Source organism: Benincasa hispida, chromosome 2 (genome assembly GCF_027475165.1).
Source record: "Benincasa hispida cultivar pf3 chromosome 2, pf3_genome.v1.1, whole genome shotgun sequence".
Taxonomy (NCBI): domain Eukaryota; kingdom Viridiplantae; phylum Streptophyta; class Magnoliopsida; order Cucurbitales; family Cucurbitaceae; genus Benincasa; species Benincasa hispida.
Window position 1 is genome coordinate 7,789,528 of NC_143479.1, and position 17,770 is coordinate 7,807,297.

Here is a 17,770-nt window from a genome sequence, read left to right on the forward strand (position 1 = left end):
ATATTTTTACCGATTCTTATTATTTTTAAATTTGAAATCATCATTATCTTTATTTTAGTTTGGTTTTAAACAAGAAATATATAGGGTTCAGTTCATTTTTACCAACGAAATCAGCCTAAAAAATATTAATTATGAGTAAAAAATGTATAGACAAACTAGTTAAATGAACCTAAAAATAATGTGTATAGAAACCATTAAATAAAATCACGACATTTATACTTTGGTTAAAACCATAACCTAGGAATTGAAAATGGAATACCCAACTCATCAGACAGAAGAGAAAAATAATAAAAATCCCCAAATTCCTTGTCCAAATCAAACCAAGAAACATATCTCAATCAGAATGATGAACAGTGAACCTATAAACCATAACATGTTCATAACTCTCCCCTGGCTTCACAATCTGCGAAGGAAAATTAGGATGATTCACGGAATCCAGAAAGCCTTGATTCCAAGCAAACCCCTACATATTCCTTATACATAACCCCATCTTTCCTTTTCACATCTTTCAATTGATTTTCTGTATAAAATTGAACTCCTGGTTGATTACTCCATAGCTCCATCTTTGTCCCCGATGTTCTCCCTATAACCTCTGCCACTTTCTTTAAATGCTTACTCCCGGTGTCATCCACCACGTAATTAGTGTCCTATCCGCCGGCTGCACTCTTGATCTGCGACCCGATCTCTCATGGGGTTGAGAAATCGAAAGGGGTTCTGACCACTGGCACGATTTCACCGGTGGGGATGAGCTCGGTGTCGACGGGAGTTATGCTTGAGGTGATGAGTTTAATTTTGTGAGATAAAATGTTGCCGCTTGAATAGCCGTCTAGATTCCAGTCAGAGTGTTGGGACAGGTTTACTAGGGTTGGTTTGTTTATGGATTTTGCTTCCATTTTTACTCCTAATTTGTTTGTCTCTATGAACATGTAAGTTACTGAAACTCGAAGATCGCCGGGAAACCCTGTTTACACAAAAACCAAACAAAACCCTCCATTTGTTCATTGTAATCCTTTAATTTAGGGTTTAAGATTTACAATTTAGAGTTCGACCTTGTTTGCCATCAAAACTGTCATGGGTGAATGTAATGTAGCTGTCCTTCACATAACTCTCCACCTTCCATATCACATCTCCGAACCTTTTCTTCCCACCTTCACTGTCAAATAAAAAATGCTTAAAAAATCTCAATATAAAATCAATTTGCTTAGCATTTTGATTGCTTTTAAATGTTCATGAATTTGAGTTAACTACCTATTAAGTAATGTAAACAATTTTAGTCATTTGGAGTTCTCAAATTCCAGACCCAAGAGAGAGAAGCACGTGTCATTACAGGGTTGTTAATAGATGACGGCGAATAGGTGACAGTACGAGTTGAACCAGGAAATAGATGACGATGAATAAGTGACCATACAAGTTAACTAATGAATAGATGTCGGTTGATAGGTTTCAGTAGAAGCTTAACTATGTTTAATTTGGCCATATAAATCAAATGTAGCGTCATACGCTATGAAAAAGATGAATCCACAATTAGAGAGGAAAACATTGGGGGAGAAAGAAGAGAAGGAAAAAGTGTTTTGATCGATAAAATATACCATGGAGCAAGTTCCTTCCATCATTAGGAGTGAGTTTATAAAAAACACCATTGATACCAAATTGAGCTCCTCCAATTCTATTTGTTACACGTCTAACAATGTTTTCAAAGTAGGTAGTATCATTCTGTCAAACACATACATAAACAAATCATACCCTTTTATTCATTTTTCTCTTTTATATCAGAAAATCACAACAAAAAACGCAATTATCTCACTTGAAAATCATCAATTGAAGAGAAAGAAAGAACAATATCATCCAACTTCCTTAAAACAAATAACGGAAAAAAAAAATTTAGAACTATATCATAATGTGTTGAATGCAAATATAAATGGGTAATGTTAAGAAAAAAAAAACAGAACAAACCATTTTTATCAGGAAGAATAACAGAGAGAATGGTAGCACCATAATTGGTAAATTTAATAGAAAAATCTCCCCTTCTCAATTCATAAACTCCCACTTCATTTCCATTAGCAAATCCAATGGCTGCAACCACTAAGAGAAAGATCAATGGAAGAACTTTGGCCATTTTGAAGAATAGAACAATGTGTCTTGATGGGTTAAACTTAAACTAAAAGGATATTTATGTAGCTAGATAGAGAGATGCATCTAATTTTGAAATTAAACTCAATTGAAATTGGGATGTGCCTGATGTTTTATTAATATCCCTAGTTTAGTTGGACTTTATCTTAAGTTACTTATATACATAAATTGTTGTTATAAGAACTTGAGATATGATTTTTTTTTTTCATTTTTTCTATTTTCTTTCTTTGCTTCAATGTTCCGGATTATCATATCTAAGATATGAACATGGTATCTAAGATACGCTTTTAAATTCCAGGAAACTTTTAAAGATCCTCTGGAAAAATCAAAATCAAAATCTTGAAAATGATAAATGAGTAAAACCTAACAATATAACTCAACAATTGATCGACATATATTTCGTTGGCCTTCAATGAATAGGTTAATATTATGGCATATTAGACACAAAATTAAAAGCTCATACACCTATTAAAACACTTTAAAACTTGAGGACTTATTAAAATTCTAGTTTAGGAACTTGTAATTTAACCTTTTAACACATGAATAAATGAGATTAGAACCCATGTTTAAAATGTTGATATCAACGGAAATATCAAAGTCTCAGTTTTTTGAAAATGTTGATACATATTTATGGAAAGTTATAATAATAAATTATTTCTTTTAAGTACAATAGGCGTAGGAGAATTCGAACCACATATCTCATGGTCAATAACACTATCGTATTATGCTAGTTTTGGCATAATAACAAAATTTTAAAAATAATAAATTAGTAAATAAATATTGTATCTTTTTTAAACAAGTTAAATGTTTATTACTGATTTTATATTCATATTAGTGGCATTTTGTTACGTCTCAGTTTAAATTAGGTGATAAAGCAATTTTCTATCGAACTCTAAAATCCTTTTATGATCAAGATTTTAGTCGTTCAGTATTTTGGAACGTTGGTTGTTAACATTTTATGTCACCTTCATTTTGCTTAACACATTCTAGATACAACTTAATCAAATAGTCAATAAAATTTTAATAATAGAGACCAAAATAAAAACTTTTTAAAAGTTCAAAGACTAAAATAATCATTTTTGAAAGTTTAGGGACAAAAAAGAACAACGTTCAAAGTTTAGAGATCAAAATAGGATTTAAACCATTTTTTAATGTTTCATCAAATTTTTTACAATATAAAGAAAATGTCAATATCAAACTCCTAGAAATGTGAAAATATCATAGATGTCAATGAGAATTTATACTATTTTTTTAAAGTTAGAAACAAATGATTAACTCAAACAACAGAAACCAAATATAATTTTATGATATAGCTATTGATTGACATGAATATTTGATTTAGATATTGATTGAATATATAATCAAGAATAATAATCGTTTACTTATTATAGTTTTACTGCTTAAGATGAGCTCAATTAACATTTAGGAGTGACAGATTCCAATCTTCCAATCTAAAAATGATTGATAATTTCAATAGTATATATTTTAGATTGATAATTTCAATAGTATATACAAGGAAAAGATAGATAATGATACACTAATATTTTATTTCCTCCATGCTATCTAAACCAACATATATCAAAATTTATAAAAATGTAAATGATGTTTAACCAACAGGCAAAGGAATAATTATAAATGCGTAGAAGTATACGTGTAAGTTCTTAGAGAATCTGACGTATATTCAAACATATAGAGATAAAAGACAAACGTAACAGTGGAATGAAAATTGAGAGAAATAAGGATCATGAAAGAACATTGAATGCTTAAGCTCCTCCAATGTTGCGTCAGCAAGCCTCCAAGCAAAGACTATAAACGCACTCTTTGCATTCTCAATGCGGACCTTGTGTTTTGGCAGTTCGAACTTCTGTGTTCCTGAGATGTGGTAGATCTTGCTAGCACCAGGATAGAAATTCTTCACCATGTTCTCGACGTCGTCATCATGATTTGCTGATGTAGTCATTGTGAATACATAAGATCCTCCATACCTACCTCTGAGCCGTAAATCACAATTTAAGTATTGTCATGAAATTGACAAATAAAGAAAGTGAGAAAACATAATCAGTAAAGATAGATACATAAATTTATAGAAACACCGTGTCTTTGAATTGGGATCGAGAAAATCATAGATTTGAAACATTAAGGCCGGACATTCAATTAAGGGAATTTAGGAGAAATGCTTTTGAAGACCAAATTCTTTAAGAACCTCCGTGAAAATCCTCTGCACGATCAGGAAAAAAAAAATGGACAGCAAGACACTACCAAAATGACTTTCCCGCTATGACTGCAATAAGGAATTGGATTGTGGGATCCAACTTGTTTACCATGAATTACTTATTTTGAATTTGAGAGAGAATACAGAGTGATGTGTTTTAGAGAGAGAGCTTTTTGGAACCAATTGATTCTTTATTTTTATATATTTCATACAAAAACCAAGATGAAGGGAAAAGTAACCCCTCACCTCACTCTCCACTCTTCTACATAAGGAGTTATTTTATTTTAATTAATTTATTAATTAAATTAATAAATATATATTAAATCACATTTAATATATAATAAATAATTAAATAAATATTAATTAATTAACCATTAATTAATTAATAAAATACCTCATATTTACTAATAATTCATTCAAACCATATAAAATGCATTTCTCTCTCTTAACCTATAATCTTTAATATCAATCCAATTCACATTAAATTTTACTATATAGTTTTTATATGAATCCAATTCGTATTAATTTAATACTTGAATTTGATTCAAATATTATTATCTCATATTATATAGTTTTAATTATAAATGATATTTATAATTAACTATATAGTATAATGAATCATTATACATCATACTCTATATTAATCCTTATTAATATAAAATTTTCTTAAATAATTTAAACAATTCAAATTATTCCAAAATTAATTGATCATTGTTTTATCCATAGTGAGCTAGCAGGTGACCTAATAGACCTACAGATTAGAAGCTCCAATGATTCGAAATTAAATTAATTAAACTCTTTAATTAACTTAATTAACATTCATTAATTGTGAGTCAGTCCACTAAAAACTCACAGTTGCACTCTTTGCACTCTAAATATATTTTTGTATCTATGGATATAACCAGTCATCAATAAGTCGACCCTTCATGAATTTTTCATAATTATAGTTGAGTCAAAATTACTGTCAAAATTACCGTTTTACCCATGTAATTACATCTTTCTTCTTAAGTCCCACTGATTCTCTAATGAACAACACGTTTATGATCTACCATAAACAAATCTCTCTCGAACCAATGAGTGGGAGGGACCTCTTGTTTAAGACCCGGAGTCAGCATTTAAGAGAGAAATTCATCTACTTTCTCTGAAAGTGGGAAGGAGTGAATTCCACTTTGAGGAGTTGTGTTCCTAACTCCCTACTTGGATAAATCCCTAAAATGGTAGGCTTATTGAGTCGGTGACAAGGGTCACTCTCACCCATACAAATCCAAGTATTGCCTTCATAGACAAGAGTCTATCACCCATTCAGGATTGAGATCGAGTCACCTATAGTCATCCTATGAGATGTTAGTCTCTTCAATTAACGATGTTATAAAGAGAGGACAAAATATTTCATGGCCCGATCTTATAATAACATTTACAAAGTGGGTTGTATCTGCAGTGTCTCTAGGATAATGCACCCAACCTTATTCATATATTGCTAACCTTTTAGGTTATTACTTGAACATGATCCACTTGTATGTCTATCACATATTGTTCAAGCTACATAAAATAACCATGGATCTTATTTTATTGGATTAAGTTAATGCGTTTTAATTGTTGAATAAAATATTGCTTATTTTAATAAATAAATAATTTGTATTTACAAATTACAAAATACAAGATCCACGAGATTTAAGACACTAAATTCAACAATCTCACTCTTGTCCTAAAGCGAGTTGATTGTACAATACATATAAAATAAAGTATAATATAATAAACTATGGCATATTCTATGTTGGATTTTATGTCCTAAAACTCGCAGTTTGTAAAATGATAAACATTTTCTATAATCAATATACTTGTTATTGATTTCATAAATTGTATGAAAGTCTAAATCCAATAAACTAAAACTCATGACTATTGTATGAGTACATGAACTTTATGTGGAGACATAAGAGTGGATTAGGTGCAAGTAAATAGTCAAAATGATATATGGTACATGAATAAGGTTGGGTACCTTATTCTAGTAACACCATTAGATGTGGCCTACTCTGTAGTTGTTACAAAGAGTTGTAAAGTACTACATACGATGTGATCCTAATTCGTAGATGTTATTGAAGGAACTCTTATTCAAGAGTACCTACGAGCGGAAGCGGATCTTTCCAATTCATTATGACTGAATTACCACATATACATTCAAACATATTTTCATAATACTAAAGAGATCAAGAAATCATACCAGATAAAGATTTCTTCTTAACAGCGAGTCTGAAGCCCAACCGTCTATCTCAAACAATCACCACTCAGACAGGAACGGAGAATACAACAACACTTAGAGCCTTCATTATTCTTGGAGTGAGAATCCAAAGTGTAGGTTTTATTCGGATTTGGTAAAGGGAAGAAAGAAGAGAGACCGTACACAACGATCAAGCAAATGGGAGGAGAGGTTGTCTATCACATAAACAAGATGCTTGATCGTTTAGGTGAAGTATACGAACGTGTAGGAAAAGTAAGCGATCGTCTAAACGATCGTGTAGGAAAAGATTAGCGATCCTATAAACAATCGTGTAGGAAAAGGGTGAGCAATCGTCCAAACGATCGCATAAGAAAAACTATGCGATCGTCTATACGATCGTTTAGTAAATACCAGGAGCTAAATGATTGCTTAGGAAAAAAGTAAACGATCGTTTAGATAATAGCGTGCGACGGTGTAATCTGTATGCGATCGCTTAGAAATATCGTATATGTAAGCGATCGTGCAGTCACTATCGTATATGCACTAATTTTAAATGATGACGCTATCTTTTCACAATGTCCGCGCACGCCGAGATCAACACACCGCCTATTATTTATAATGCACTCATCCGTTATTTAGAATAGAAGAGGCGCCTTCTCATTTCCTTTAACCGTCCAATGAATGTGATCTAATCATATTCATAACATATAAATAAATATCATATATTAATTATAATATTTTTCTCCACTAGATATAATCATATTTATATCCAATTTCCTCCAAATTAATGTATCTTATACATAGAGTTAATTATATCATATTTAATTAACTCATTCAATTATATCATATATAATCGAACCCTCTCTTGTCATCTAAACATTTCAAACTGATCCAAAAACTGATTCTCAACTTATATCCAAGCTATTAAAGGGACCTTATGAACCTATGACTCGAAGCTCTAACGGTGCGTGAACAGCTGATTAAACTCTTTAGTCAAGATATCCACTATCCGTTAACTGCCAGGTATTCCATTAAAGACCGATAATTGAACTCTTCTTGCCATAGATATATTTCTATGTCCATTGGATATAACCAATCATCAGTATGATGAGCCTTCACAGATGCTTGTGATTACAGCAGGCTAATTTACCATTTTGCCCCTGTAATCACATCTTCTTCCTTAAGTACCACTGATCTCTCTAATGAACAATATAACATAGTCCTACTATGTGTGAACACCTCTCGGGCCATGAGAACGTGCGTGGCGCCACATCGTTCAAGTCCCGGGATCAACCCTTGAGAGAGCAATCTATCTACTTACCCCTACTTTGGGGAAGGAGTGTACTCTATCTTGTGAAGCTGAGTTCCCAGCTCCCAAATCAGACAAATCCCCAAAATGGTTGGCTTGAGTTGGCGTTCTAGCCACTTGTACCCATGCAAATCAAAGGACCATCCTCAATGGCTGGAGTTTCCATCTCACTAAGGATTAAGGTCATGTTACATATGGTCATCCTAGTGAAGTGAAGTCTCAGTCATGAACGGTGTTATATGACGAGACTTTAACACTTCGTTTTCAGGTTTTATACAAACTCTTTGTATAGGATGCCCTCGCTCGTATGTCCTTTACACGAATGATCAGGATCAGACCATCTGTGACAAGTCACAACACTTGTGACCATTCCACAAAGCGGGCTGCATCCGTAGCATTATCAGGATAAGGTTTCTCTCCTATACCCATATACTACACACCATTTTGGTTATTACTCAAGACATGATCCACTTATATGTCACCACATACATGCTTAAGTTACATACAGATAACCAGGGATATTAAGTTTGTTGGTTTGTGGTAAAATAAAAAACATCTAAATGTGCAAAGTCAAGTAGTGAAGTAAATATCATATATATTATACGTCACAAATGTTCGTACAAAGTTGTTTACAAACTACTAGACACGAGACTTTAGGGCACAAACCCCAACAGTTATGACATGAAGAGTGAGGACATCCTATACAATGCGTCTTCATAAGATTAGGACCAAGAAATAAGTCACTCTTACTTTATAACGTTGTTTACTATATAAGGCTGACTATTTCACCTAGATGACCTAGGTAACTCGATCTTAATCCTGAGCTAACTATGAACTCCTGTTTATTCGGGATTGCCCTTAGATTTTCATAGTTGAGGGTTGGCTCAACAGCACCGGCTCAATAAGACTCCCATTTCAGGGGTAAGACCGGGTAGATAACTGGGGACATAGGGTGCAAGACGGAGCTCACGCCTACTCGATTTAGGGATAGGAGAAAGGTTGTTCTCTCAAGTACTGAATCTAGGTCTTGACCAAGGTGCCCCACCCTCTCACTGGGCTGAGAGAGTTTGGTTTATTGATTGGATCAAAAACCACTTGTTTATTAGAGCATCAGTAGAGACTTGATGAATAATATGTAATCTCGGGGGTAAAATAGATATTTGACCCAACCATTATTACGAACAACTTGTGAAGGGTCAATTTGCTAATTATGGTTAAATCATGTGGACATAATATATCTACAGTGAGGAGAATGCAACTATGGGCTTTAGTGGAGTGACCCATTAGTTAAAGAATGGAGATTAATTTGGTCTAATGAGTTTAGCCAATTAATCTCAGATCGTTGGAGCCCATGATCTGTAGGTCCATGAGATCCCCTACTAGCTCGTAACAGACTAGCTCTAGAATAATGTTATAAGTTAATTTTAATCGTTCATGGTTTAACTGAAACTCAAGTCATCATACCAAATGATGGTTTAGAGGATCCATTGTCTTTTAATCAAGTAATGAACGATGTGGATAAAGAAAAATGGATTAAAGCCATGGACCTTGAAATGGAATCTATGTATTTCAATTTAGTCTAGGATCTTGTAGATCAAGAGAAAACGAGACAAAGCTAGTAAGGTACAGAACTATAAAGCTAGACTTGTGGCAAAAGGGTTTACCCAAAGAGAGGGGGTAGATTTTGAAGAAACCGTTCCCCAGTTGCCATGATAAAGTCTATTAGAATACTCTTGTCCATAGCCACATTTTATGATTATGAAATATGACAAATGGATATCAAGACAGCTTTTCTGAATGGCTATCTTGAAGAGAATATCTATGTCTCAACCAGAAGGGTTCATACAGCAGGGTCAAGAACAAAATGTTTGCAAGCTTAATCGATCCATTCATGGATTAAAACAAGCTTCTAGATCTTAGAAAATGAGATTTGATGCTGCGGTCAAATCTTATTTCTTTGAACAAAATGTTGAAAAACCTTGTGTATACAAGAAAATCGTCAACAAAACTGTCGCTTTTCTAGTGTTGTATGTTGATGATATTCTACTCCTTGGGAATGAGATAGAATATCTAGCTGACGTTAAGAGATGGCAGGTTTCACAATTCTAAATGAAAGATTTGGAGAAGCACAGTATGTTCTTGGAATCCAAATAGTTCGGAATCGCAAGAATAGAACATTGACATTATCTCAAACATCTTATATAGACAAGATGTTGTCTAGGTATAAAATGCAATATTCCAAGAAAGGGTCTTTACCTTTCAGGCATGGAATTCACTTGTCTAAGGAACAAAGTCCCAAGACACCTCAAGAGGTTGGGAGATGAATCGAATTCCATATGTATCTGTAGTAGGGAGTTTGATGTATACAATGTTGTGTACTTGTCCCGATATATGCTATGCCATAGGAATTGTCAGCCAATTTCAGTCCAATCCTGGTCATGACCATTGGACTGCTGTTAAAACCATTTTCAAGTATCTTCGGAGAACAAGAGATTATATGCTTGTGTATGGTCCTAAGGATCTGATCCTTACTGAATACACTGATTTTGAATTTCAGACCGATATTGATTCAAGGAAATTAACTTTGGGGTCAGTGTTCACTCTTAACGGAGGAGCAATTGTGTGGAGAAGCATTAAGCAGAGTTGTATTGTGGAATCCACAATGGAAGCTGAGTATGTAGCTACAAGCGAAGCAATAAAAGAAGCAGTATGGCTCAAAAAGTTCCTGACAAATCTCAAAATAGTTCCTAACATGCACCTGCCTATCACTCTCTATTGTGACAACAGTGGAGCAGTTGCAAATTCAAAGGAACCACGAAGCCATAAAAGAGGAAAGCATATCGAACAGAAATACCATCGCATCAGGGAGATTGTACATAGAGAAGATGTTATTGTCACTCAGATTGCTTCCCAAGACAACTTAGTTGATCCATTTACGAAGGCCCTCTCGGCTAAAGTGTTCGAGTAAACTAAGACCCATGACTATTGTATGATTACTTGAACTTTATGTGGAGACATAAGAGTGGATCAGGTTAGAGTAAATAGTCAAAATGATTTATGGTACATGAATAAGGTTGGGTACCTTATTCTGGTAACACCATTGGATGCGGCCTACTCTGTAGTTGTTACAAAGAGTTGTAAAGTGCTACATATGATGTGATCCTAATTCGTACAGGTATGACATGAGGAGTGGTAGCGTCCTATGCAATGAGTTTGAATAAGATCAGGACCAAGAAATAAGTCACTCTTACTTTATAACACTGCTTACTGTATAAGACTGACTATTTCACCTAGATGACCTAGGTAACTCGATCTTAATCCTGAGCTAACTATGAACTCCTGTTTATTCGGGATTGCCCTTAAATTTGCATAGTTGAAGGTTGGCTCAATAACACCGAATCAATAAGACTCTCATTTTAGGGGTAAGACCGGTACATAGCTGAGGACATATGGTGCAAGACGGAGTTCACACCTATCTGATTTAGAGATAAGAGAAAGGTGGTTCTCTAGAGTACTGAATCCAGGTCTTGAACATGGTGCCCCACCCTCTCACTAGGCTGAAAGAGTTTGGTTTAGTGATTGAATCATAAATTAGTTGTTCATTAGAGGATCAGTAGGGACTTGGGAAAAAAGACGTAATCCCGGGGGTAAAATAGATATATAACCCAGCCGTTATTACGAATAACTTGTGAAGGGTCGAATTGCTGATTATGGTTGTTAAATCATGTGGACATAATATATCTATAGTGAGCGGAGTGCAACAATGGGCTTTAAGGATTGACCCATTAGTTAAAGAATGGAGATTAATTTGGTGTAATGAGTTTAGTCAATTAATCTCGGATCGTTGGAGTCCATGATCTGTAGGTGCGCAAGGTCTCCCTACTAACTCGTAACAGACTAACTCTAGAATAGCGTGATAAGTTAATTTGAATCGTTCAAATTAGGATTAAGGGAGTTAGTAATTATATATAAGATATAGTTACATGTTTAATTTTAAAATTAAACGGAATTGGAGATTCTATATATTTAAATATGTAAATATATAAAGATGGATATGTGTTTAACTAATTTAATATTTAAGTTTTATTTAAAAATTAATTTATGAAATTAATTAAAATTTTCATTCTTCAAATCAAAATAGATTTTATAAAATCAAATTTTTATTTTTTAGATAAAATTAAAAAGGAAAAGACAAAACACACAACATGGAAAAAGAAGTTTTTCCATTGTCCATCTTTGAAGTAGCTCACACAAAATGCATTTTTCTTGCCTTGTCTTCTCCAAGCATGAACTACAACTCATGCAAGTCTCTCCTTTGCATGTTGATCTACAATATAATGAAGAGTTTGGAGTGAAAATCGGGTATGCAATCTATAGAGAAATTGAAAGAAAATTCGGGTTGAAGAAAGAGTTCTTCAACAAGATTACTGCAGTGAGCATTTCTTCTTCATCCCTTGATTCAAGCTTGTTTTCAGTCAAAATTCAATCTAGAGCACCAAGAGAATAGTGGGGAAGATCTTGAGGTGGTCTGCAACAAGATTTGGAGAAGATAGCAGCTGGAGAAGGAGCTTTGAAGAAGTTCTACAAGAGGTATGTCTTGAAACTCACTTGTTTTTCTGCAAGAGCATGCTTAATATTTTGCCAAAATTAGTGAATTTGAATGCTTAGATGATCCTTGTGCTTCCGCTGTTGCTGATACAATTCTATATTCTATACCTTATAATACTCTTACTTGCTCTAGACAAGATGACTCATATCCCATAGACCCAGACTCTCTAGGTGACTCTCATTAAATTTAGCTGTGGGGTCTTCGTAAATGGATCAGCAACGTTATGCTTCGAAGCAATTTTCATGACGATCACGTCTCCTCTGAAGGAAATCAAACACGAGATTTCTACGAGCAGCAAAAAATAGATCATATCAAATTACAATCATTAATGAACATTACAAATTATAGTCGTAAACTCAAACAAATGGTTATCCAATCATTAAAGAAATTACAGCATGATAACTACAAATTAACAAGGAAAATGCTATGAACATTTATAGACTCGTCTCCATGCTTCTTGCTCACGAACGCTCAAACACAGCAATCTCAAATGCTCGAACAACACGACCGCAACATTGCACGAACACTTTACGCTCGAACTCAGCAATCGTCTCGGTCACAAAGTCCCAAACAGCACAAATGGCCTCCACAGAACCTTAACGGTGTCGAGTTTAGTATGACACCACCAAAAAGGTTACCTTGGTATTCTCGACGTGAGAATCCAGAGAGTGGGCTTTGTGGACTTGGAATGAGGCAGACGAAGGAGGAGACAACAGTCCTGTACACGATTGGGCAAGTGGGAGAAGGTTGAAACCTATCTTATAGGTTGATGCCCAATCGTTTAGCAAAAGCTAAGCGATCATCTAGCAAAAGCTAAGCAATCGTTTAGTACAGTGTCTATCGCTTACAAAACACTACACGATCATCTAGCTTGCTTAAGCTGTCGCTTTGTAAATTCGTATTTACTTGACAGCTTCCGTGAGATGTTTTTTCGAGAGAAAATCTCTAAATTACTTTTGAAAAACTTACTAAAATTAGGAAAACAATTTTCCTTTTATCTCACAGTTACCATGAACTACCAATGATCTTCCAATCTCTAGTGATCTGGTTCTCTAGAATAAACTGTGCTTCACCCAAATATTTTATTTGGCATTGAACAGTCAACCATTTTTTAACCTCAGTCAATAAGCCTACATCATTCCGAATGAGTAGGATATCATCCACATATAATACTAAGAAAGCTATTGAACAGTTGATGATTTTCTTGTATACACAAAGTTCGTCAATATTCTGGTCAAAGTCATAAGATTTGATTGCAGTACCAAATATTATATTTAAAGATCGGGATGCTTGCTTCAATCCATAGATGGACAAATTAAGCTTGCAAACCTTTTATTCTTGACTCTGGGCAAACGAATCCCTCTAGTTGTTTCATGTAGACATTCGCATCAAGATTACCATGAAAAAAGGTAGTCTTGATGTTAGTTTGCCATATTTCATAATCATAATAGATGACAATAAACAGAAGAATACGGATAAACTTTAACACGACAACAGGTGAGAAATTTTCATCATAATCTACTCCCTTAACCTGGGTATAACCTTTTGCCACTAGTCTAGTCTTAAAGTTTGGCACCTTTCTATCTACTCCTCTTTTCCTCTTATAGATCCATTTATAACCTACAAGTTTTACCTCATCAGGTTGATCTACAAAATCCTAGACTTGATTGAAGTACATAGACCCCATCTCAAGATTCATGGCTTTAATCCATTCATCTTTATCCATAGCACCCATTACCTTGTTATAGGTCAATGGATCATCGATGTCATCATCTGGCATGACGGCTTGAGTTTCTGTAATACCCAAATAGTGGGTAGGTTAGGTAACAACATTCCCACAATTTCGAGACTCCCTCAACTCTTGAGAAGGATGTGTTTGACTAGATGAAGCAACATCAACACTACTCGTTGAAGTGCTAGGTTCTTCAACAACTTTTGTTGAAGTTTTGAGTAGTTTCATTGGAAAACTCATTCAATACGATTTTGCTTCTTGGTTTATGCTCCCTAATGTTGTCTTCCTCTAAGAAAGTAGCATTGTCGATACAAATACTTTATTCTCTCTTGGATCATAAAAGAGATCACCTTTTGTTTTTTTTAATAGCCTACAAATAAGAATAACTTCGAACGTGGTTCCAATTTCTTTGAGCTAGCCACTAGTACATGGGTCAGACACCCATGTCACCACGTGCCCGAGATGAAGCAGAGCGGCCGATGTTCCTAAAAATATTTAATTTAAAGAAAATAAAATAGGAGTCGCTACCAATCCTTTTTATGATGTGATTGGACACCAAAATAAAATGAGTAAATTTTAATTAAAAAAATGATCTGCAAAAACTAGAGTTGAGTTCAGGTCCTTTGTGTATGGGGAAGTTGTTAACACCGTATAACACCCTTTCAGAAAATAACAGCCAAATTTGAAATCTTGAATTGCTTTATTCCTAAAATAAATTGGTTTGAGAAACAAAAGTTTAGAAACAAATGTCTTATCATGTCCCTCATTCTCCAATATTTTTTGAAGTAATGATCCCTAAGATATGTGTAATAAACTTCCATCAATTAGGCTACGGTTGAATTGAGGAATAATTTCTCAGCTCAAGAATATGAGAAAATATTACCATTTCCTAAAATCAGTCCCAAAAATAAGGAAAAGATTTTTTTGAAATATTAATTAAATTTATTTTTTCTTGGGATCATATCTCGAACTCTCAAAGTTATGATTCCTCACCTAAAAAATTTTAGAAAATCGGACTCCCAAATTTTCTAGATCCCGTCGTAGGTTTTTTTTTTTTTTTTTTTAATTAGAGAAACGACCATAAAAATTATTTAGTAGAAAAGTGGTTAGAAAAACTTTTGAAATAATATATTAATTTTATATTATGTTTAAAAACACAAAAAGTTTAATTTAAGGTAAATTTTTAAATGACTTAAAGAAAAGTTTATGAAAAGATTTAAAAGAATTGGAAAGATTTTAATTGAAAATCAAATAATAATTAATGTGAACATTATATAAGAATACATAATTTAAGAAATTAAACTTATGAATTAAATAAATATAAATAAACATATTAAAAAATTTATGAAAATATATTGGAGATCGATAGCAGACTCCTAAATAATCGATTCCCCACCTTAAGATCTCTAGGAAATTGGATTCTCAAATTGCATAGATTCCATCGTCGGAATTTTTTAGAATGTAAATGAGCATTAATAATATTAATATAATGACATTTATAACATAATATGAAAAATATTGAAATAATAATACAATAAAATATTGAAAAATAAAAGGACTAAATGCACTATGTAAAATAAAATGAATAAATATTAATATAAGTAGAGTACATAAATAGAGACATGAAAAAAATAGTGCATTTAAATAGAGATATGAAAAAAAAATATGTTAAAGTTTGAAATAAATCTTTTTAAAATAAAAGCTTAAAATAATTTAAGAAAAATGATAAAACTTGATTAAAACTATATCTAAAAAAAAAGGAAAGAAAAAAATGGAAAATAGTGGATGGTGAAATGGGCAGTAGGTTCTGCCACTACCATTGAAAAAAATAAATGTTAAAAATTAAAAACTGATGGGATAAGTGGCAACCCCTGATCATGTTAAATTAAGTGGACAAAAATATATCTACAGTGAAAAAAGTTTCTACTGAGCTTTAGAAAAGCATCCCGATAGTTAACAAATGTTGGGTAATTCGGTTAAACTAAAAAGTTTAGTAGGTTAATCTCGGATCATTGGAGCTCATGGATCCATTAGTTCCCTCTACTAGCTCATAAATGGACTAAACCTTATATTAATGTATTGAGAGCATTTGAAATATTCAAATTCGATTCAGGGAATTATTACTTATATACTATATAATTAAATGTTTAATTATCAAATTAAACAAATTGGAGAATTTGGAATATTCAAATATGATTAAAATATTGTATACATGAATAGGAATTCATGTTTGGGATATGTGTTTCATTAATTTAATATTTGACATTAAATTAATTTAAATTTTGATTAAATTATTTAATTAATTATTAAAATTAAATTAAAGAAAAATCAAGTTAATTATGACTTTTTAGAAATTTATTTAAATTAAATAGAATATAAAATTTGAAAGTGGAAAGTTCCTACATTTCTAATTTTATCTTAATTCAACACCTATTTTCCATTAATTTTTTTTTTTGTGTTTCGTAGTCAATTTCTCATGTATTTCATTTGCATGATTTTGGTCCATAAATATGCAAGTTTAATTTTCTACTAATCCAAACTAAATCATACAATTTTTAAATAGTTTTTACCATTATCTTTGTTATAATTTTGTTTTAAACATGAATATAATATTTTTACCGATTCTTCTTATTTTTAAATTTGAAATCATCATTATCTTTATTTTAGTTTGGTTTTAAACAAGAAATATATAGGGTTTAGTTCATCTTTACCAACGAAATTGGTATAAAAAATATTAATTATGAAGAAAAAATGTATAGACAAACTAGGTAAATGAACCTAAAAATAATGTGTATAGAAACCATTAAATAAAATCATGACATTTGTATTTTGGTTAAAATCATAACCTAGGAATTGAAAATGGAATACCCAACTCATCAGACAGAAGAGAAAATTAATAAAAATCCCCAAATTCCCTGTCCAAATCAAACCAAGAAACAGAGCTCAATCAGAATGATGAACAGTGAACCTGTAAACCATAACGTGTTTATAACTCTCCCTTGGCTTCACAATCTGCGAAGGAAAATTAGGATGATTCACAGAATCCGGAAACCCCTGAGTTTCCAAGCAAAGCCCTGCATATTCCTTATACACAACCCCTTCTTTCACTTTCATATCCTTCAACTGATTCACCGTATAAAATTGAACTCCCGGCTGATTACTCCATAGCTCCATCTTCCTCCCTGACGTTCTCCCTGTAACCTCTGCCACTTTCTTCAAATGATCACTCCCGGTGTCGTCCACCACGTAATTAATGTCGTATCTGCCGACTACGCTCTTGATCTGCGACCCAATCTCTCGTGGGGTTGAGAAATTGAAAGGGGTTCCAGCCACTGGCACGATTTCACCGGTGGGGATGAGCTCGGTGTCGACGAGAGTTATGCTTGAGGCGAAGAGTTTGATTTTGTGAGATAGAATGTCGCCGCTTGAATGGCCGTCTAGATTCCAGTAAGAGTGTTGGGCCAGGTTTACTGGGGTTGGTTTGTTTATGGATTTTGCTTCCATTTTTACTTCTAATTTGTTTGTTTCTATGAACATGTAAGTTACTGAAACTTGAAGATCGC

The 17,770-nt window shown here is 33.2% G+C and overlaps 2 pseudogenes; both read right to left on the bottom strand.

The window, feature by feature from the left end:
• Positions 1-334: 334 nt before the first annotated feature.
• LOC120072286 (uncharacterized) lies at positions 335-2,116 on the bottom strand (annotated as a pseudogene).
• A 15,034-nt stretch (positions 2,117-17,150) lies between these two features.
• Positions 17,151-17,756, bottom strand: LOC150037628 (uncharacterized; annotated as a pseudogene).
• Positions 17,757-17,770: the final 14 nt, after the last annotated feature.